Consider the following 22578-nt stretch of genomic DNA (forward strand, 5'->3'; position numbering starts at 1 on the left):
TCTCTTGTTGCAGAGCATGGGCTCTAGGTGCACGGACTTCAGTAGTTGTGGCTTGCGGGCTCTATAGCACAGGCTCATTAGTTGTGGCACACGAACTTAGTTGCTCCGCGTCATGTGGGATCTTCCCGGACCAGGGCTTGAACCTGTGTCCCCTGCATTGGCGGGCAGATTCTTAATCACTGTGCCACCAGGGAAGCCCCTTCTTTTTTTTTTTTGCGGCCCAAGAGAGTGTTGTCTTCCACACTCTAAGGAGCAAAGGATTTTTCTCCTTAGTCAATGATGTTAAGCAAAGGGAGTGGAGGAACGTGGGGTGATCTCCAGGGTCTGTTATAATTTGAGAGGTGGATATCTCTGCCACATCTCTGAAGTAACAATTCCTTTCTTCTGACAAAACAAAAACCTTTTTGTATAGGCTACCTACTGTTGTGGGAGACACTATCCCAAACCTCAGCGACTTAAAACAATGTATTCTTATCTCTCACTCAGGGTCTCTCATGTCGCAGGCAGATGGGGACTGAAGCTACAGTCATCTGAAGTTCCAGCTGGGTTGCATATCCAAGATGGCTCCCCCACATCTCCCAGGACTGGCGGTTTAGGCTGGCTGTTGGTAGAGGGCTCCTCCAGGGTCTTGACGGGAACACATACACGTGGATTTTGGATGTGGCTTTGGGGCTCCCAATAGCATGGCTCCTAGGTTCTGGGAGGGATTATAACCATTACATATAATATATGATTATTATATATATTATATGTATTATATTATATAGTATATTGTAACAACCATTGTCCTTTGCTCCCAGCTTTGTACATCAGGAACTTAGGAAGAGCTTGGGTGGGAGGTTTGTCTCTGATCCACGTGATGCCATGTGGGGCTGATTCCAAGAGGCTCAAGTAGCACTGAAAAGCTTCTTCTGTTCTAGCCTCAGGAGCCCCAGAATGTCATTTCCACTATCCTCTATTAGTCAATTAAGCCACTGGGATTAGGCTATCATATTCAAAAAGCGGGACATTAGATTCCAACTCTTGATATGAGAAGCAGCTTGCATTTAGGGAGAGAGACTACCTACCAGTCTGCCCCTGGCCATTACACTTCACGCCTCTCCCACATGCAAAATACACCCCTGCCCAGCTCAAGGCCCATATGTTCTCATTCTAGCATGACAGTAGCTCAGAATCCAGGAGCTCACCATCTAAATCAGGTCCAGGTGTGGTAGAGGTTTCTCAAGTGTTGTTACCCTCAATTTGAGACCTGTGAACTGAGGAGCAAGTTATCTGCCTTCCTCGCACCCAACATGCAATGCCGATGTAAGAGTAGGATAAAGTAATGAATGGTCCAGCGCCCAAAGTGGAGGAGTGTGAGATGACATGTACATAGCATCATTGTCCTAAAGAATTTCTGAGATCTAGCCAGGCACATGTTGGCTTTTCCCTGACACAGGCTCTGATTCCGCTCCCTGGGAGACATTCTCTGTGGATCTAGACTCTGCTCTCTGGGCTTTTGCTCTATGTTTGCAGTTGTGTTGTTTTCTCACCCTGCTTCCAGCCCTTGAAGACTGGGGACCCAGAGGTCTTTCTTTATACTGAACTGCCTTTTTCAATCCAAGCTAACAAGTAAAATTCTCTTACAAACTATGAGTTGCCTATAAACTACATCGGCGTTTACTCTATTAGACAAAAGCCAGATCTGTCCATCTCTTAGATGCAGGTTCCTTTACCTCGAGAGTCAGGGTGCTGTTGGACAACACACTTAGGATCCATAAAGATCCTTTCATCTGGCTGAGTATCTAAAAGCCTTATCCTCAAGATTCTTAGAAGCCTCACTGTTTATTTCCTAGAGAATCTTTGAGGAGACTCTTAAATCTTCCTGAATTCTCAACAAAGTCTCTTACTGTTGTACCTTTTTTTTATGGTCTAAGCATTTTATTTTTTATTTTATTTTTGTTTTTTTAATTGAAGTATAGTTGATCTACAATGTTGTGTTAGTTTCAGGTGTACAGCAAACTGATTCAGTCATACACATACCTGTATCTATTCTTTTTCAAATTCTTCTCCCATTTGGGTTATTACAGAATATTGAGCAGAGTTCCCAGTGCTATACAGTAGGTCCTTGTTGGTTATCTATTTTAAATATAGTAGGAGTACATGTCAATCCCAAACTCCCAATCTGTCTCTCCCCTCAACGCTTTCCCCCTGGTAACTATAAATTTGTTCTCTTAAGTCTGTGAGTCTGTTTCTGTTCTGTAAATAAGTTCATTTGTATCATTTTTTAAAAGATTTCGCATGTAAGTGATACCATGATATTTATCTTTCTCTGTCTGACTTACTTCACTTAGTATAATAATCTCTAAGTCCATCCATGTTGCTGCAAATGACATTATTTCATTCTTTTTAATGACTGAGTAATATTCCACTGTATATATGTACCACAACTTCTTTATCCATTCATCTGTTGATGGACATTTAGGTTGCTTCCATGTCTTGGCTATTGTAAATAGTGCTGCAATGGACGTTGGGGTGCATGAATCCTTGCAAACCATGTTTTTCTCTGGATATATGCCCAGGAGTGGGATTTCTGGATCATATGGTAGCTCTATTTTTAGTTTTTTAAGGAACCTCCATACTGTTCTCCATAGCGGCTGTACCAATTTACATTCCCATCAACAGTGTAGGAGGGTTCTCTTCTCTCCACACCCTCACCAGCATCTACTGTTTGTAGATTTTTTGGTGATGGCCATTCTGACTGGTGTGAGGGGAATCTCACTGTAGTTTTGATTTGCATTTCTCTAATAATTAGCGATGTTGAACATCTTTTCATGTGCCTCTTGGCCATCTGTATGTCTTCTTTGGAGAAATGTCTATTTAGGTCTTCTGCCCATTTTTTGACTGGGTTTTTGGTTTTTTGATATTGAGCCACATGAGCTGTTTATAAAATTTGGAGACTAATCTCTTTTTGGTCTAATCATCTGCAAATATTTTCTCCCATTCTGTTGGTTGTCTGACTTGGGCTTTTTATAGCCTGGTGCTCTTTGGTAGTGCTACTTGTTACATGGCACATGGCTTCCAAGAGAAAGGAAGCTGAAGCTCCCAGGCAAGATAAGGTCAAAGCCTGGAACTGGCACATCATTATTTCTACAATTATTTCTATCTGTCAAAGAAGTCACAGGACCCACCATGTTCCATGAAGTGGAGAAATAGACTCCACTCTTTGATGGGCAATGTCAAGGTGTCATTGCATGAGAGCATGTGGGTTGGGAAATAGAGCTGTGAGCATACCTGAAAGTACAGTCTGCCACTTTCTTTGGTGTTCCTGCCAAAACTTCACTCCATAGCACTTCGTGGCCATATTCTTCCACTGTCTACCCCTCTTGATGCCATACAGAAAAACTGATGTTATCTTACCCCTATTTGCATGAAAACTAGCCTTTAATGTCAAATTGACACTTTATTGTACTTAAAATCGTATTTTTAAGAATAAAATTTAGATGTTAAAAGTAGGTTCTGTGCTCCATCAAATACTTGCTCATCTGTAATTCTTCCCAAATGTGATGAAACATCAAGAAAGCACAAGGATTTTCAGGTTAAATGAGATGAGATCAGGTTCTTCCTTGACCTTAGATGTATACAGTGTTATTGTGAGATGTAAAACAGTATTTACAAACTTTTGTATGAAAGAGAAATGCACAAATTCTTTGATAAAATTTGGCCATCTGCATTTATTTCTGAAGAAATTTTAACATCAGAAGATTGCCAAGGAATCTGTGAAATGCACAGTATTCAGCATATATCTACATATTTTATTGCAACTTCACATCATGGTTTTTAATTTTTCTCAACTTGTGATCTTAAGAATAATTTCTTTAAACAATGATACAAACTTGCCATAGAAACAAAATACAATTTTAGGTTTGAAGAGGATGTTACTATGAAGTGGACACAAATAAACTAACTTCCCTCTGTTTAAACTATAATATTTTGATAACATTTCATAGCAACCAAAGAATGAAAGAAAATGTGTTTAAGCTTTTGTCTTTTGTCCATTGTTCAAGATTCATTTACACTTGCATCAGTGTCTAAATAGTATATATGGTTTTCCTTATTTTATATTTGCTATTCCCATAACAATATTCTTCTGGGCCACTTTCTTCTGAGAACTGCATTTTTGATGTTATCTAAAGAAAATCAGAATGTGTAAGGTATGTTGATTGGAATTTGCTTCTTTATCATAGCCCCCATTCGTAAGAATAATTTATATACAAAAATGCTAGACTAATGTGCACCATCTAGAAGAGGCTGTTATAATTAGAAGACCAGGCTATTATAATTTTACGGGGTAAAACTTCATAGAGGATTTAGTAGCTTGCAGGACCCACTAACAATATGGGAGTGAGGGATCAGATAGCTCTGTGTGTAGCAAAAGTGAAGACCATCTGGGATTTGGAAAACATAATGCCAGACATTCTATCCTTTATCTTACAGAGTTAGGAGTATTTTTTAAGGTCTTTTCTCCTTCTTCTCTTCTTCTTCCTCCTTCTTCTTTTAAAATTTAAAAAATTTTGTTTAAAAGCAGTTGAATTAGTGCATAATTTGCATACAATAAATTGTACCTATAGAAATAATAAACATTGCATTACTCCAAACTTTTCCCCATGTACCTTCGTAATCACTCCAAAATCCCACCTATCCTCCCACCCCAGGCAACTTCTGATCTGATGTTACTCTGATTAATTTGCATTTTCTAGAATTTCATTAAAATGGAAACACATAAAGGTGGCCAAGATGTTAGAGTAGGAAGACCCTGTGCTCACCTCATCCCAGGGCACACCAAAATTGTAACTATTTACAGAGCAACTATCAATGAGAACAATGTGAAGACTAGCAGAAAAGATCTTCTATGACTAAAGATATAAAGAAGGAACCACAATGGGATGGGTATGGGGCGGGGGGAGACATGGTATTGTCAAAATCCATACCGTTAGGTAGACGGCCCCCAAAGAGGAGGATAATTACAATCGCGGATGTTCTCCGCAAGGAGTGAAGGGTCTGAGCCCCACATTGGGCTCCCCAGCCCAGGAGTCCTGCACCAGGAAGGTGAAAGCCTAGAACGTTTGGTTCTGAAGGCCAGTGGTGCTTACTTTGGGGGAGACAGAGAGCTGTGGGAAATAGAGTCTCCACTCCTCAAGGGCTCACACAAAAACTCACACTTTCCAGGACCCAGGGCAGAAGCAGTAATCTGAGCAAAGCCTGGGTCAGACCCACTTGCTGATCTTGGAATGTTTCCCTGAGAAGCGGGAGGCAATTAGGACTCACCCTGAGGACATAGACACTGGAAGCAGCCATTTCAGGGAGCTCATCCTACCATGCGGACACTGGTGCTCGCAAGTGCCATTTTGGAATCCTCTCTCTAGGTTATTAATGCCTGGACCCTACCTGCCCTGTTCACCAGCCAGTCTACACCAGTCCTGGGGCATCCCAGGTCAAGTGGCCACCTGGGCAGGCACACAGGCCCATCCACCAGCGGGTTGGAGGCCACAGAATCCCCTGACCCCCAGCCACCCTGAGACGCAGCCCCACCCACCAGAGGGTCCAGGACCTGCCCCCAGCATCCAGTGGGCGAATACTAGCCCCAAGACCTCTGGAGTCTTGCAGCCAGTCATCAGACTCAGCCATCAAGTATACAAATATTTACATTATAGGATTCCAGAAGGAGAAGAGAGAAAGGGGCAGAGAACAAATTTAAATACATAACCGCTGAAAACTTCCCTAACTTGGGAAAGGAAACAGACATCCAGGTCCAGGCAGCACAGAGAGTTCAGGAAAGGATCAATCCAAAACACACTGTAATTAAAATGGCAAAAATTAAAAATAAAGAGAGAATATTAAAAGCAGCAAAGGAAAAGCAACAAGCTGCACACAAGGGAACTCCCATAAGATTCTCAGGTGACTTTTCAGCAGAAACTTTGCAGACCAGAAGTGAGTGGCGTGATTATTTTAAAGTGATGAAAGGGAAAAACCTACAACCAAGAATACTCTACCTGGCAAGGCTCTCATTCAGATTTGAAGGAGAGATCAAAAGTTTTACAGACAAGCAAAAGCTCAAAGAGCTCAGCACCACCAAACCAGCTTTACAAGAAATGTTAAAGGGACTTCTCTAAGTGGAAAAGAAAACTCTACAACTAGAAATATGAAAATTGCAAAAGGAAAAATCTCATAGGTAAAGGCAAATATACAGTAAGGGTAGTAGATCAACCACTTCTAAAGCTAGTAGGAAGATTAAAAGACAACACCAAGTTTGTATGAGCACCACGTACTGTGCTCTCCAATCTTTTTGTGTGTTTCTTTCTCTGGTATTGGGGAGTTTCCTTACTCAGGTGTATTAATACCGTGTCGAGTAATCAAGAATGCCCCTGTTTAGATCTCCAGAATTTTCTCCCGTGCAGCACTCTCTTATCCACCAACTCTGTCTGGTTGCGTGGTCTCCAGACTCTCAGCTTGGTCTCTTCAACTCAGGGAGTCTGCCAGGCTCTGCCTGCATTCCCCTCCCTGAACGGCAACCTGGAACTTTCTAAAGCAGAAAGCTGGGGTAATCGTAGGGTTCACCTCACTTATTTCCATCTCTCAGAGATCACTGTTCCTTTGTAGCCTGATGTCCAGTGTCTCGAAATCCATTGTTTCATATAGTTTCCGTTTTGGGGGTTTGCTTCAGTAGAAACATAAATCTGTTCCCTGCTGTTCTATTTCGGCTGGAGTGGAAGTCTTCGCTTTTCCTTTTATAAGTTAGACAACAACACCCACCTCTATCCAGTCCAGGCAGATTGTCATTTATTGTTTTAGATTAAGAAAACAAATTTATATAAACCTTAATATTATCCCATGGTTAAAGGAGTTTTAAAACACTTTGAGCATTTTACAGCGAGATCTAGGAGGTACCAGACAGGAATTCCATTCATGACCGACTTATCTCCTTGAAGTCTCCCTTCGGCTGGACCCCAACCCCCCAACACTGGTTCTGCCCTGGAACCATCTGCAGACCCAGCCTGAGCAGGATCTTCTCTCTCTCTCCCCACCTAGCTGTTTGATGTATCTGCCTCTCTAATGTAAAATCAATGAAGACTTTCCAGTCTTCTTTCAAAATTCTCTCTACTGCCCCATCGATATAGATTAAAAAGACCTGCCTTCAGAAGAGGTAAAAACAGAAATCTCCTGATAAAGTGCTGTGTGTATATGTGTGTATATGTTCATGAGTTTGTGAGAGAAAAGTTATGAATATATCTTCTCTAATTTTTTTTAATGTATCACATACCTTAAGCTTGGAAGAGTAATAGGCTTAATTAATCACTCATAATTAGACAAATAAAAGGTCTGTCTGGTCCTAGTTTCCTGACTGCTAAGATTCTCCCAGATTTAAACTTTTTTTTTCCCCCCATTGGATGTCTTCCAATCCTTCTGTGTGGTTCTGAAGGCGTTTTTCAAGGACTGGAAATCTGGAGTGACAGGAAGTATTTCTGTGGGGCATGACAGGAAGGGAGGAGTCCTGAAAGACCACTGCATATTTTCCTCTAGGGTCACCTTACCTGGGAGAGGTGCACCTGTGTTCATGGCTGCAGGAACTCTCTAGTTTAAAGGTAAGGCAAGAGTCAGCAGGGGAAGTGTAACTTTGCACTTTCCTGCCAGTCTGTGAAATAAATGGCCCTGGCCTGTTCTCTGACACTGAACTCAGCAGGGATAAAAACCTACTTGGAATAAGCAGTCACATGCAGCTATGGAGTCGAGAAACCTTTCCTGGGAGGAACACCTAAGAAGGCAAACAGGGTTGTCATTCTGAAAGCTCTCACATGATTTCGTTTTTGCCTTAATGTCTGTGCCATGTCTTTTCTACAAAAGAGAATCTTCAAACGTGAAAGAGTAAAACAGACAGTGTTAAGAGTAAATTTAAATTCAGAACAGGAAAGAAAACTATTATGCATGATAGTAAGACAGCACTTAAATATTTTAAATTCATGTCTTTAGGCAGAAACAAATTAAATTCCAGTTTAGTTGTAACCATTCATTCATTGATTCAGGAAACAGTTATTGAGTGCCTACCAAGTACCAGCCCTGTTCTGTGCATATGTTCATGCAGCTGGGAGAAAAAAAGATAAAGATCCTGCCCTCTAAGTGCTTTTATTTGTAACTGTGATTGCAAAAACCTTACCTCCACTCTTCGAAATGTCATAGGGAACAAGACACTGCCAGTTGAGAGAGACACCAAATTCCTTCTTAATATTCAAAGAGACGGCAGAAGCAGAATTCAGAAACCATGCCACTGACAACCTTAGGTAAAATTAGAAAATAAATTTGAGTCTTTAAGACAAGAAAAAGGAACTACCACGTGCCCAGTTATACAAAGTCATGTGAAAGAGCCTTGCTTCACTTTGTCATTGAGTTTTTAGACAGGTAAGTCAGGAGAATTCTATGTGCAAAGTATATCTTGATTTTCATAAGACATTTCTTAGCTGTTTCATATCACTTTGCAGATTGGTTAGAAGAGTATGGACTGACTGAGTAAACACTCTCTAAGAATCTAGATTTAATGGATTGATATAAAGTTGGAAGGAGATTTAAAATTTCAGCTGATATAAGTATACTTACTTTCCTGTAATACAACAGGGACTCTTGACATTAAAAAAAAAAAAGAATATTAGAATATTTAATTGTGAACCATAGGCACAGGTATGAAGTGAAATAAAAACATCTACTTCAAAAGTTTATATGAAGATTAAGAATTCACGGTCTTGCCACATAATAGGAACTCCATAAATATCACTCTGATCCCTCACTCCCCGGCTCAAAACGTAGTGTTTACTTTTCATCCTATTCCTGAAGATGTGCTTAGATGTCACCATTTCTAAAACAAAATATTTGCATACTATGATTCGAACTTTGGTAATATCTGGCGTTCTGTTACCTTAAAAATGACCTAAAACCACTCTCCATATATTATACTATATAATATTATTTACATTTTGAATGTTGGATATAAACTTATTTTGAAACACAAATAACTTAGTAACTTTTAATAATTAATATTTAGGCTTTTTGGTGAGTTAAAAATACATAAACTACTCACTCTTTTAAGTACCTACATTTTCTCATAAAATGAAAATAGAAAGCATACTTGACCATGTTCTCATCAAAATCTATGTCCTTGGTTTCTTCTCCTGTGAATGTTAATAGCAGAATGATGGCCCCATAAAGATAAATGTACAAGAATGCTTTTTACAGCACTGCTTGAAATTGGAAAAATAAAATAAAACTGTGCTTTTAGGGGAGTGGTCGTATAAGTTATAGTACATCTATACCATGGTGTTAATTATATGCAATGATAAACAATAAGGAGGTGGACCTATAAATATTGACTTGGAGAGATCTCAAGACAACTAAGAAAATAAATAAAGCCTTAGTACAGTATACTTCCAATAATATAAGCAAAAGGACAATGGGTGTGTGTGAGTGTGTGTGTGAGTGTGAGTGCATAGGAATAAGGGTTAGAAGATGGTACTTAATCTTTGTAAAATTTTATTTTACTTTTTAAAATTTTTACTGAAGTATAGTTGATTTACAATGTTGTGTTAGCTTCTGGTGTACAGCAAAGTGATTCCATTATATATATATTCTTTTCCATTATGGTTTATCACAGGATATTGAATATAGTTCCCTGTGCTATACAGAAGTACCCTGTTGTTTATTTTACATACAGTAGTTTGTATCTGCTAATCACAAACTCCTAATTTATCCGTCTCCCCACTTTCCCGTTTGGTAACCATAAATTTGTCTTCTATGTCTGTGAGTCTGTTTCTGTTTTGTAAATTAGTTCATTCAGTACTTAATCTTTTGATAGCAGTGATCTCTGATGAGGGAATAGGGAATCAGTACAAATGAAATGAATGGGACATTTGTATTTTATTCTCATTATTTCTATATTGATCAAGACTTTTAAACAAAAATGCTTGAATATGTTTCTAGTATAAAAATAATAAATAATGAAAAATAACACTGATATTATTTATGGGCATTTAAAGTAAAAGATTGACAAACACTCAGTCATTGGTCAAGAGAAGGATTTTTCTTTAAGCCATGTCTCAAAGAGCACAATAATAACCAGAAGAAAATCAAGGACTCAAATCCAAACTGCGATTTGTTTGTTTAAAGAGAATAATGAAATAATATTCTTATGATTAAAATTTTCTTTAAAAGTCTAATTTGCCTGTACAGAAAAGCAATTTTACCATTTGCAATTAGTCTTCTTTAAACACTAAGAGCAAATATAATTACCATACTTTCTTTTTTTGCAACTATTCACATGAAAAGATCTAAACTTACAATATAAAAGAGGGAGATTCATTAGCTAGACTTTATTTTATGTTAACATTTTAATTTATTTGTCTAGATTGACCCCCAAAACAGTAAGAGCTCGTCTCCTACTTTTGATATTCACAAGAGGGATTCAGATGCTCTAACACTGATTGTGACCATGACGTTCTCCTCCTCCACCTCCAGTTCCTCTTCTTCTTTTTCCCTTTGTCCTCCTCCTTCTCTTCCTCCCCCTCCACTTCCTCCTGCTTCTCTTTCTTCCCCTTCCTCCTTTTCAAATGGCACTTCTTCCGTTCATGTAGTTACCAAATCAGAATGTGTAGAATGGATTTGCCTGTTACCTGTATTAAATGAATCAGCATCAATGAAAACATTTCTAAACATTGTTTCAAAGAAATCTTTGGAGAGACCATCCTCAAGCTCAGTGTCCCCAGCAATATCTCAACTACATAGCCCAACATTTACTTTTTCCATTTTTGACCCAGACAATTTCAGAGACCACTGGATGTAAAATAAGGGGTCTGGTGTCAATCAGTCGTTGTGCTTGTATTTAGATATGTTCCAGAGAACTAAAACGAATTGGTCTTTTTTTAGGGCAATGCCTTTGATGTTGCTTGTGTCAAAAAGTGTCATCCCCTCCTGCTAGAGACCTGTATCCTTCTGAACAGGTCGTAACTTTTCTGTCTATCTTGGCAAGTTATATCTGCTTTTAAAGAGGCTGTCACTTTGGTCATAGGTCACTTAAAGCACTTATTTTGTAAATTGTGGGTGTTTGATTCTCTCAGAGGTGTCAGAGCACTTTGTTCTTATTCCTTTCTAAATTTTGCCATGAAGAAAGAGAGCTGTCATAAATCACCTTCTTTGACTTTCACTGGGCGAGAACTGTGTCCTTCAACTTCAAGAAACAGTTACTGCTACATAGATTTCTTTGTCCTGCCTATTATAAAGAAATAGACAAATATTTGTAAAATCATATGTAAACATCTGTGTGATAAGCGCATAGTACAGTAATTATGTAGCCATCCATGCCAGTCTACATGGAGAAGGCCACCCTGTCCCATTCAACCGGGGTGGGAACAAGGCTTCTCCATTTTCAACATGCCATCCATGAAGACTCCACCAAGGTTCTTAATCTGTTTGCAACACTTTTCCCATGAACCCAAAAGTAGAGTGGAGGGAGAGAGATTCTAGATTTGAACTTGACAAGTATTCATCTTTAGTTGAGTTCCATGGTAAACACGTGCATGTCTAAAAATTGTTCTTATGTTAGTTCAGCCAAAAATCCATACCTTGGCTCAGCATAGATCTTTATGACTTGAACTTGTCTGGATTCCAGCCCCATGATGCAAATGCAGTGAAAGAGAAGTGCTAAGCATGATGGAGGCTAAATTTTCAGCCATCTCATTTGAAATCAGAATTTAGTGAAGTTAGAGAAGATAAACTGATGCTTTATGCACTCAACAAATATTTATTGAGTGTCTCCTCTGTTGCAAGCACTTTTCAAAGCTTTTGAGAAACCAGATAGAACTTTTTTTTTTTTTTTTTTTTTTTATTTATTTATTTATTTATTTTTAATTTATGGCTGTGTTGGGTCTTCGTTTCTGTGCAAGGGCTTTCTCTAGTTGTGGCAAGTGGGGGCCACTCTTCATCGCTGTGCGCGGGCCTCTCACTATCGTGGCCTCTCTTGTTGCGAAGCACAGGTTCCAGACACGCAGGCTCAGTAATTGTGGCTCACGGGCCCAGCTGCTCCGCGGCATGTGGGATCCTCCCAGACCAGGGCTCGAACCCGTGTCCCCTGCACTGGCAGGCAGATTCTCAACCACTGTGCCACCAGGGAAGCCCCAGATAGAACTTTTTTGCAGGGTTCCTGAGAACTAGCTGCCATAGCAAAGGAATTCCAGTATCCTAGACAGTGGGTGTGCTCCTTCATGTGCCATTTATGTGTTGGCCAAAGGCCAGGATAAGATTAGGCTGAACATTAGCCCATAACCAAGAATCATCCACCTCACAAAGAAGGTCAACATCATGAAAATGACATTAAAAATTCCATGGAATGCCCCATGAAGCAGAGTTAATATGCTAAGCACCTCATTAAACAGAACTAATAGACCAAATATTGAATAAAAAGGAGAAATAACCTTAGGTAAAACACAAAAATATTATGTAGAATTACATGTCAATAAAATTGAAAATATGGGTAAATGTGGGAGAAATTATAAAATGCTCAAGTTGGTGCAAGAAAAAATAATAAACATGAATAAATTGATAACCAATAAAGAAATTTGAATGTAATAAAAAGGCATCCTTCTCAAATAGTTCTAGGCCTAGAGAGTATTACAGGTAAATATTGTCAAAATATCAATGAGCAGGGACTTCCCTGGTGGTTCAGTGGTTAAGACTCCACACTCCCAATGCAGGGGACCCAGGTTCGATCCCTGGTCAGGGAACTAGATCTTGCATGCTGCAACTAAGACCTAGTGCAGCCAAATAAATAAGTATTTAAAAAATGTCAATGAGCAGATTCTATTTATTTCTCAACATGCTCCTGTAAATTAAATCCATATATTAAGTTGTGCAAAGTGCCCAATTCATTTAATTATGTATGTATAACCTTGATACTAAACTATCTATGAAAACAAAATTATAGACAAATTTCAAAATATAGATGCAAAAGTTCTAAATTAACATTAGCTGATCTACATTATAATTCAGTAAATTTTTTTCTTGGAAATGCAAGGGTAATTAAATAGCCGAGTATTTCCCAATATTTTTCACCACATTAATGGGAAAAAAATCACATACTTTTTCATACATGCAGAAAAGTCATTTGAAACATTTCTGCACTTGTTTATGCTTATAGAAATTAGGCTTATAGAAAGCAGGAACAGACAAGAAATTCCTTAACTTAATAAAAGTTGTCTCCACAAAACCCAAAGCAAATGACAAGGAATTTTAGAAATATTATCTAAGGTTTGGAAGAAGGCATGGATTCTTGGTATCGCCACTATTGTACAATATATTATGGAAGGTCTGGCCAAGGTAGTATGAAAACCAGTATGGAATAGAAAAGATTATATTGTCATTATTTCCAGAAAATGTGGTAGTTTACCGAGAAACCAAAGGGAATAAACAGAAAAGCTATTAAAACCAATAAAATACTTCAGCAAGACTGTTGGATTCAAAAAAGTAGCCCAAAGTCAGCAGTATCCCCCTACACCAGCAATAATCAAAGATAATATAATAGAAAAGGTACAATAAACATGTGGCAATTAATCAAACAAAATTCTATTAAAACACACCATATAAGGCCTGAATACATGGAGAATTACATTATGTTCATAAACTGGCCAATTTAACATCATGAAGAAGTGAATTTCTTTGGAAGTAGGGAAGTTTTTTAAAACAAGTCCCAAGAGTACAAGCAATGAAAAATCTGCATTTATTCTACAATACCAAACAAAATGCCCCACTTAAAGAAAAAAATCTAAAGATAAGTGACAGCTAGAAAATATCTGTAACATAGATAACACAAAGAGTCAATATCAATAAAATATAAAAATTCTAATAAATAAATAAGTAAAAGAAAGCAACCCATTAGAAATCTGGTCAAGTGATACAAGGAGGCAACTGCAGAAGTCATTATAATGCCAATAAACATGAAACTATGGTAAACCTCACTAATAATTAGAGATACTAATTTTAAAAACACCTATCATTTTTTCACCTATCAGATCACTAAAAATTATAAATTCTGACATTATTAATGTGTTGGCAAAGCTATAGGGCACTGATTCTCAAACATTGCTGTACATTGTAATCACATTCAAAGTGGATCACAAATTCAAAGTGGATCTTTGAAACATTCTAATGCCTGGCTCCCACCCCAGTATTCTGATTTAATTTGAATAGACTTTCAAAATAGTGCCTATGATTTTAGAAAAATATCATGTGGGATGTGCTATAAAATTTCAAATATTCAAAGGGATGTTAGAGGATTGGATTGCCTAATGTGAATCTAATAGGAAGAACAATTATTCATAATTGATGTTTGCAGAAATACATTAGGAAAAACTTTTAGCAATAGTGTCCAAAGAATGAAGGACCTGCCTCATGAAATAGAAAGCTGTATGTCAGTGGAAGTATTAAAGCACATGTTGGACAATAACTTGGTAGGGTTTGTAGAGAAAAATTCAGGTTATTAGATTGGTAGATGGAATAGATGACCTTAAAATGACCTGTAAAAATGTGATAGTAGAAAAGCTGGTAAGAGTCCAACCTGAATCTTCCTTTTTACCTTTTTTTTTTTTTTTTTTTTTTTTTTACCGCCAAGAATTCCTGACTCAAGGCTTTCTCCTGGGGAAAAAAAAAAAAAAAGCATAACCCAGAACGTGGCTGTGATTTCAATTCTTGTTCCTCCATGGTTTTATTGGTCTCTCCAAGTAAGGGGTTAGATGGAGAATAGGAATATCACACCATTCAGGGCGCATTTAACAAAATACTTCCCATCTTGGAAGTGAGTGAGGATTTTCCTCCACTTTGTAGATTATGCTTTAGAGCTTCTGCTTTAGAACTCAGGCATTTAGTGATTCCTCTGCTGTTCAGATGCTTTGGAACACTGAGGCATATCCTCATACAAGACCTGAGGTTTGGCAATATGAAGCTAAAAAAACCCCGCATTTCTGATGCTTCAATTGTTTACTAAGAACAAAGGTGACTAAATCCTCTGATGCTATATGCTGAAACTTTTACTTAGGGTCTGGCAAGAACAGAGGTTTCAAGGCAAATAAGCATACACCACCATTCAAACAACCCCTTGTATTATATATATAATATATTGTATGTATATATATATATTTCAATGATCATATAAATAATGATTTTCTTGCTAAGGACATGGAAAATTCCTTATAATATTTAGTGAAAAAAAAGACTACATTTGGTCCACATATGTGCATGTATATTAACATATGCATAATACTCTGTACACATACCTTTCCTTCTGATAATTTACTCCAGGTGGTTATAAATATAATTACAGGCAGCAGAAAGAAAATATCTGTGACTACCAAAAGAAAAGTACTCAAGCTTTTGAAATAGGTTATGAATCAGTACACAGTGAATTTGAGTTGATTTGTGACTTTTGACTATCATCTTGACTTCTTCATCTATTTGATCATTCTTAATACCTAGTTTTCCTAAATTTCCCAGTGTCCTTGTTTTTAAAGAAAGTAACCTCAAGTTCTTGGCTAGGTGAAGAAGAGAAGCAGGCAGAAGAGGAGGAGGAATAAGTGGAGAGTTAGCATTCAGTGTGAATTATGGTGTGGTGGGCATTTGCAAAAAACTTCCCACCAATATTTTATTGGAGCCTCACAACTCCTCCGTCAGGTGTTACTATTATCTTCCTTTTACATGAGGAAAATGAAGCTTAGAGAGATTAAATAACTTGCCCAAGATCACATGGGGTGTGACAGAACTGTGGCTTGAATCCAAAAGATCTGACTTTGCTGTGAATCTGTTAGTCTGTAGGAACTTGTTCAACATTGGTAGGAGAGAACTTCCAAAAAACTCCATATTACATATAAAAAGAGATAGAACCAGGTATTTTTCAAATCAATTCAGTTTTATGTGAAAATACTTTATAAAGGAACTTTTATTGAATTTTATAAAATACTCAGCAGTGACATAAACCTGAACTCAGATGCTGAAAGATATCACAGATTTATAATACCTTAATTCAGAATTTGTAATTAATTATACCTAAGCTAGATAAAATTTACCTGTGCACATTTTTAAGAAAAGAGCGCTGTATGTAAAATAACCATAAGTGATATTTTAAACAAAGTTAAAGAATAAATTCTTCCTGTGTGTTTTAACACACTCATTTGCGACTAAACGGCACTGCTAAATTCAACGCATCTTATTAAATTTAAGCCTGACATGATCTTCTTTTAGAAATATATAACAACTAGTTCAAATTAGGCTAAGTACTTTAAAGTAAAAAAAATATAATTCATTCAAAAATATTGAATAGTTCAGACATTTTCCAAAATCAAACGAAAGTTCCATTCAGTAATTTCAGATTAATGAGGTTTTATTGTCTATTTGAATGAATGCCTATGATGTCTATTACTTTTGAAGAGATACTGGCGTTGTTAGGATGTTTCAACTGTAGGATACAGTAAATGTTCATTTTCCTTTTAATAAGCATTTGCTTTTATTAGTTAAAGATAATGTTACAGTATTTCTTCATTTTCAGGTTTATATTCAAATTGGTTTTAAGTCCAAACACCTGAGACCAAAGTTACCTAGTATTCTTGAACTCCAAATTATACAGAAGTTTCTAAATTTAGAAGGTGTTGTTCTCCCTCCCATTTGGGGGATTCTGTTTTATAGATAAGTAATAACTTGTCACAGCACTTGAACAAAATTACTGATACCATACTCAGTGATGTTCTTATTATGTTATACCCCTGACACCAAAAGCAACAGTAAGGGCTAAAAGCGCAGCATAGGTGCTTGTTCTCAGCCTGATCAAACAAGCTTAATTATGACCTCCAGATAAAGGTACTGCCATTAAGCCATTGAATTATCACAGATAAGGCTGAGTCTCTGTTACTGTCTGATGATAAATCACAGCTCACAACGGTAAAGGAGTCAGAGCTCACACAGCTAATCCTTCGAGGGCTTGGATGGGCCGGTTCTCCTACTGTTTTGCATCTATTTATATTGTACTCAGAACCCCCAAATGGCCTCTGCTTATCTCCAGCTTTAGATAATTTATGTTTTTTGGTGTGTCACCTCACTGCTGAAGCTGTTATCAGGAATGAGGACGTTTAGGAAATCGGATCCAGTAAAATACTAATCCTCCTGCCAATTACTACACAAAAACAAGTTTTCTTTGCTGATTTGCTTTTGTTTATTTGATACTGCAAATGTGGATTTTATGATTACAGTTTAGGACAATTGTTTAGCTCCAAAACAAGCATTTAATTTGTCTAGCTTCCTCTTTTCACAAGAGTGGTTGGGCAATTTACACTGATTCAAATGGCCAGATGGTTTCCTCTCTGTTTGTCACTGACTAAATAGATGTGTAAATATTTTTATTTTCATAGAGGGCCGGTCTTGAGAAGAGAATTTGTTGAAGCCCCTCTCAATGGTGGGCTTCTGGTCCAAGATGAACTCACCCTAATTTAGATTCTTCCATGTAAAGTGTCTTCTATGTGAAACTATTTCATAGAGAAATATGATGCCTGTCTTGGAATTGCATTAAGATGACATTTTTTTCATCCCTTACTGCTGTCCAAGTTTTATGAACTCTTATCTCTGAGAATTTTATGAGGTTGTTTGACTAGTAGTTAAATGTATTACTTTCAGCGATATGAAACATTCCTAAATGAGTAACTACCAAGCCCATAAAATTATCATGTGCTTATTAGCATAGTATAATGAAAATTTGAAATGCAAGGTTAGACTGTACTTTCAAACAGGCGAATTAAATTCATACCTAACATAGCTATGTTTTTCTATTTACTCTTTTCTAAACAAGCTCTCTAAGGTTTTAAGATTTGGGAAGGACGAGGTCACCCAGCTGTCCTGATTGATCACCAATTATTCAAGTCTTCTTGTGTTGACTATTGATGCCAGTTATTGAGATAGTAATCTTTGGAGTGATAAGGGAAGCTACAAAATTAATTCAGCCTTGAGATTCCATTACACTTAATGTCACCTAATAGAACATTTGATATTTTTAATCCTAGTTAAAGGCTTTCTCCCTAAGCTATTGCCGATGGCAGAAATGATGAAAAAGAAAAATATCTGACTTTATAACTTCTGTAATTCTTTTTCCTCTGGGTATATTTCAGTGTAGAGCATGTATGTAGGTGGCTTTTCAAATGGCTCCTTGATTCTTCTATGGAAATGTGAGGTGGGTGTCTGTATTTTAAGTTAAAAATGAAATGTTCATATTCTCTCATATATGAAAGCTACTTCTCTTAAAGGACTTGTTTCTGCAAGGTATTCTAAATGTTAATTTAGAAACTTTCTTACCTTTTTCTTCTAAATTATCAGAATTTTAAAAAAAAATCTGGGCTAGTAGATCCATGCCATTCCAGAAGCTTCGTAGTTTTGACTTTAATAAATCAAATTTTAGGTGAGATTTAATTTATTAGCATATACCTTGAAGATAAAGTCACCAGCCAAATAATACCCTTCATTGCTTGTTTTATATTTATCAGCTGTCACATTCCTTTTGAAATAGTCATTTCTTTGGTTTTATTTCTCTCCTATGTAACCATGTTTTTGGATATCAAGTTCAAATTCCTCAGGTGCCAGCATACTCCACTATGAACTTTCATACACATTTTACTGGAATCTATGGTCCTATAACTCATTGCTCTTTATGGAAACACATAACAATAATTAAACAGAGCTGCCACACTGTTTGCTTCTCTATACTTGAAATGAAGTTCAAGGACAAGAGCAAAAGCACTCTTCATTTTGTGGCACAAGTAATGATGCTGTGAGTGGAAAGTTGGTATTACTTTGATTTTAGAAATAACAATATCTTTTGCCTTATTTGGCTGTGATGCAAAAAATAGAAATTAGGTAGCATTAAGGACTGTATGTGTGCGTTTATTCATCTCACTCCATTCAACTCTTCTCTAACATTACAACACAAAGTTAGCAAGCTCACGTGTCACAGGGTCCTGATGGATAGAATTTCTTTCACTGACTATAAAAACACAACACAAACAAAATACAAAACACGTGAAAACAGAATAATTTGCTTTCTAGCTGGTGATAATGATTATTTTTACAAAAATGGAGAACAAATATGATATAATAAAATAAGCATGAAGGAGCTATAAAGTCCCATTTTGCACAACGTAGGAGACCGTTCTGAATTTTTTACTGGTCTGTTTGTTTTTAAAGGATCGCTTTCCTGTATCACCTCTACTCGCAATCACCACTTTTTCTCTCCTCTGTCTCTTTTCTCTAAGAAAAGCTCAGCCTTTTTTGGCATAAACTTTCTTAACTCTGCTACAGGAGGAGCTCATCTTTTAAGATACACATTTTCTTCTTATCTCAAACATTTTTTTCTCTCTCTCTCTGATACCTTTTCCCTGCCTTTCTGTTCCCAGCCATTCAGCTTTTCAAATAGCCCTGCTTGGCTCACATTTCATATGTGGACCTCACAGTAGTGATGCCTCAAATGGTTTTACTATGAAAGTTGTCCTCTATGTGATAGTAAAGCCTTAAGCAAATGAAAGAAAAATTCTGACCTTAATATGAAAAGAGTTAAGCATTCAAGTTTTTTAAATTATGTTTCTGAAAAGATGTACTATCCTTATGATCCAACCTAGCACACATCATGTAAATATCCCTAGGCAAATCTCTGTAAGCTGAGAGTGACAGAGAGAAAGAGAGAGACAGGGAGAGAGAGGAGGAGAAGGGCTGAGAGGAAAAGAGAGGTGAGATTGATGTGAAGAGGAAAGCATGGAATTTGAATATTCTATTTCACATGACCTAGATAGTAAGTCAGAAAGGGATGTACCCTTAAATGATACATACAACTACCAACATTGCAATTTTTCTCTACCTCAGGCTTGGCTCCCTTGGGATCAATGAAAAGATTATTAAAGGCTCTTTATTGATCTCTCACAATTTCAAATTTTTAGCATATTTATTGTCTGAACTGCCTGATTTAGGATTGGTTATAAACTGTCTCGTAGCAGTCCTTAATTGTTCCATATATGTGAATGTTTTTCTTCCCCCAAAGCTTCTGCTATCCTTGAGAGTAGGAATGCATCTTCTTATTCTTTTATATCTTCCTAGCACTTAGAATAGCGCTTGGCCCGTAGACATAGGCTATCAATATATATATGGGGATGGATCGAGATGGAGAGATCAGAGCTGAAGATCAGTGGACAGCTGCCCCAAGGTGATGTTCTCAGGATATTCTGAGGTCTTGGGCTCAAGAATGATGCATGTCTTTGCAAGACGAGTTGAAAGGAGATGGCAATAAAAAGCATACATTTTGATGTTTCTGATAGACCAACTGACTAGACAGCAGAGAGTTGGAAAGCCACTGGAGGATTGTTTAGGATACATGACTCCCTTTGTAGCCTGCACAATTTAAGCTCACAGCCGCAGGTACCTGAGATAATACAAAGAATTCTATTTGGACACTTCCTTAGGATTCCCCATAGGTATTTTTGGCCATTCAAGATAGAGCTGTTCTGTGTTATGTAAAAATACATAACTATGAGAGTAGAGACCTTGAAAACTATATTTAAACCAAGAGTAATGGGAGCACAAATTTTGGCATTGGCCACAGGGAGTGAGGATTTTTGTCATAAATGTTTGTTCCCGGGTCTATAGAGTTGCAATAATCATAAAGTCAAACAAAACCAAATGACCACATGTTGTGGTTTGAGTTAAGCAAACAAGTAAGGAAAACACGGAAATCACCAGATACCTGTGTCCACTTGCAGTTTGTTCTCTGTTTTATGTACGTGCATTCATGTGAGGCATTGACTCTGTTTTATGAAAGACTGCTGAGAAAAAAAAATATTGGCTTTAGGATTTTATGAGCTTTTTTTTTTTCGGAGGAAAGAAGTCCAAACCTTTTATAAATCCTACCAGCCTCTCTAAATCTGTGAAAAATATTAGAATACTCTAGAGCAAAGGTGAAAGTACTTGCGTTTCTTTTTTTCCCCTGTTTTTCAACAGGGAAATCTCAAAGGCAAAGACATTTCTGTGCCTCTCACGTTAGTGTTTGGTACATTGGTATGGAGACAGGGCTGTTTCTCTGGAGATTGTGGTTCCCTTTTCCAATCTCTCCCACGTTTATTTCCGGGAGATATCAATTTAAAAAACAACCTTGAGTGGAGGAAAGGACAAAAATAAAAAAGACACCAAAGCTCAAAAGGCAAGCAGAGAGAAATGGAGATAGGAAGAGGCAGCCAGCGTGATGGAAGGCTGGAGCTGGAAGAGACTTTAGCAATCTGATACCACGACTCTACAAATAAAGAATCTGAGGTCCAGAGTCTGTAAGTAACTTAAACACACTCACGCACACAGTCAGTTAGTGGCCAATATGAAACTGGATCTCCTTTTCCTAGCTCGTACATTCTAAGCTTTCCCCCTAAATCAGATTATCTTTCTGGTTGTAACTGATGTGTGAGGGAAAGAAGTCACATAGTTTAGAGCATCTTCTAGGTTTTTAAACTGTTTGTTCTCAGAAACCTGAGCTTTGCCTCTTCTTGTCACTGCTGAGAACAAATCTCCAGCTCAATGGTCAAGCTCCATAATTGACTCTAACCTAAAGAAAGTTTGGACCACAGGCTAAATAAGGAATATTTGTAACCGATGGAGTGACTACGGATTGGTTTGGAAAGTAAACTTATGTTTGCTCATCCCATATGAAATAGGAAACAGGCTGTGATGTGTCGTGTAAACAGTTCAGGGCCCGTGAGCAGGTGTTTAGACCTGTTTTGAGGCAGCTGAGAGAAAGCAGTGTCTGGAGGGGAGGGTGGTGCTTGCAGCCACGGCCTGCCTGACATCAAGGCATAGGGAGTTCAATGAGCTAGCTCCTCATGCTTTTGTATTCCGAAAAATGGCAGTGAACAGGAAAGATGAAATTTTTTGAGATAAAGAGTGAGGAGAACGTGTAAAAAAAATTGCACTGACAAGGTTGTGTGATGGCTTGGAAAGAGACATAGAGTCGAATCTTTGCACAGCGTGCCTAGTCAATTTCTGAAGAGGTGGGATGCTATAATGGGTGTTCATCCCCTTGTGAACCGAGCGAGGGATAGCTGACCGAGTCACTAATATTTTAAACATTTACTATCTTGGGTGCGTGGTCTCAAAAGCAATAGAAAGCTCAAAGCTCATAATCACTTATCGATATGCTGCATGCATCTTGTTGATCTTTAAATTAAATGAAGAGGAAGGTGCTGCCTTTCCTTGCCTCATGAGCGCTCCGGAGCGAGCCCCTGGGTCCTGCTGCACCTGATGTTAGCTGTGTGCCTGCAAGTGCCGAACTACCCACAGGAGAAAGAAACGCCAGTGCTCTTAACGTGCTGCTTTACTTTGGTGGTTCTGTTATTGTTGTTGTTGTTAATGGTTATTTGTTTTACTATTTTTTATAGTTTTTATTTCAAACATTGTGAAATGTACATAACAAATCATGAACGCTTTTTCTAATCCTGCCCCAAACATCACTGT

The 22578-nt window shown here is 37.7% G+C and overlaps 1 long non-coding RNA gene across 1 annotated transcript; it reads right to left on the bottom strand.

Moving 5' to 3' along the window:
- Nucleotides 1-200: 200 nt before the first annotated feature.
- Nucleotides 201-22257, bottom strand: LOC309635321. The gene is made up of 2 exons (XR_014248763.1): nucleotides 14014-22257; nucleotides 201-11856 (listed from the first exon to the last, which is right to left on the bottom strand). It is a non-coding gene; the product is annotated as an uncharacterized lncRNA (long non-coding RNA).
- Between the last annotated feature and the right edge of the window lie 321 nt (nucleotides 22258-22578).

The sequence above is a fragment of the Balaenoptera borealis genome (genome assembly GCF_965194805.1).
Source record: "Balaenoptera borealis genome assembly, chromosome: 9".
Lineage (NCBI taxonomy): Eukaryota > Metazoa > Chordata > Mammalia > Artiodactyla > Balaenopteridae > Balaenoptera > Balaenoptera borealis.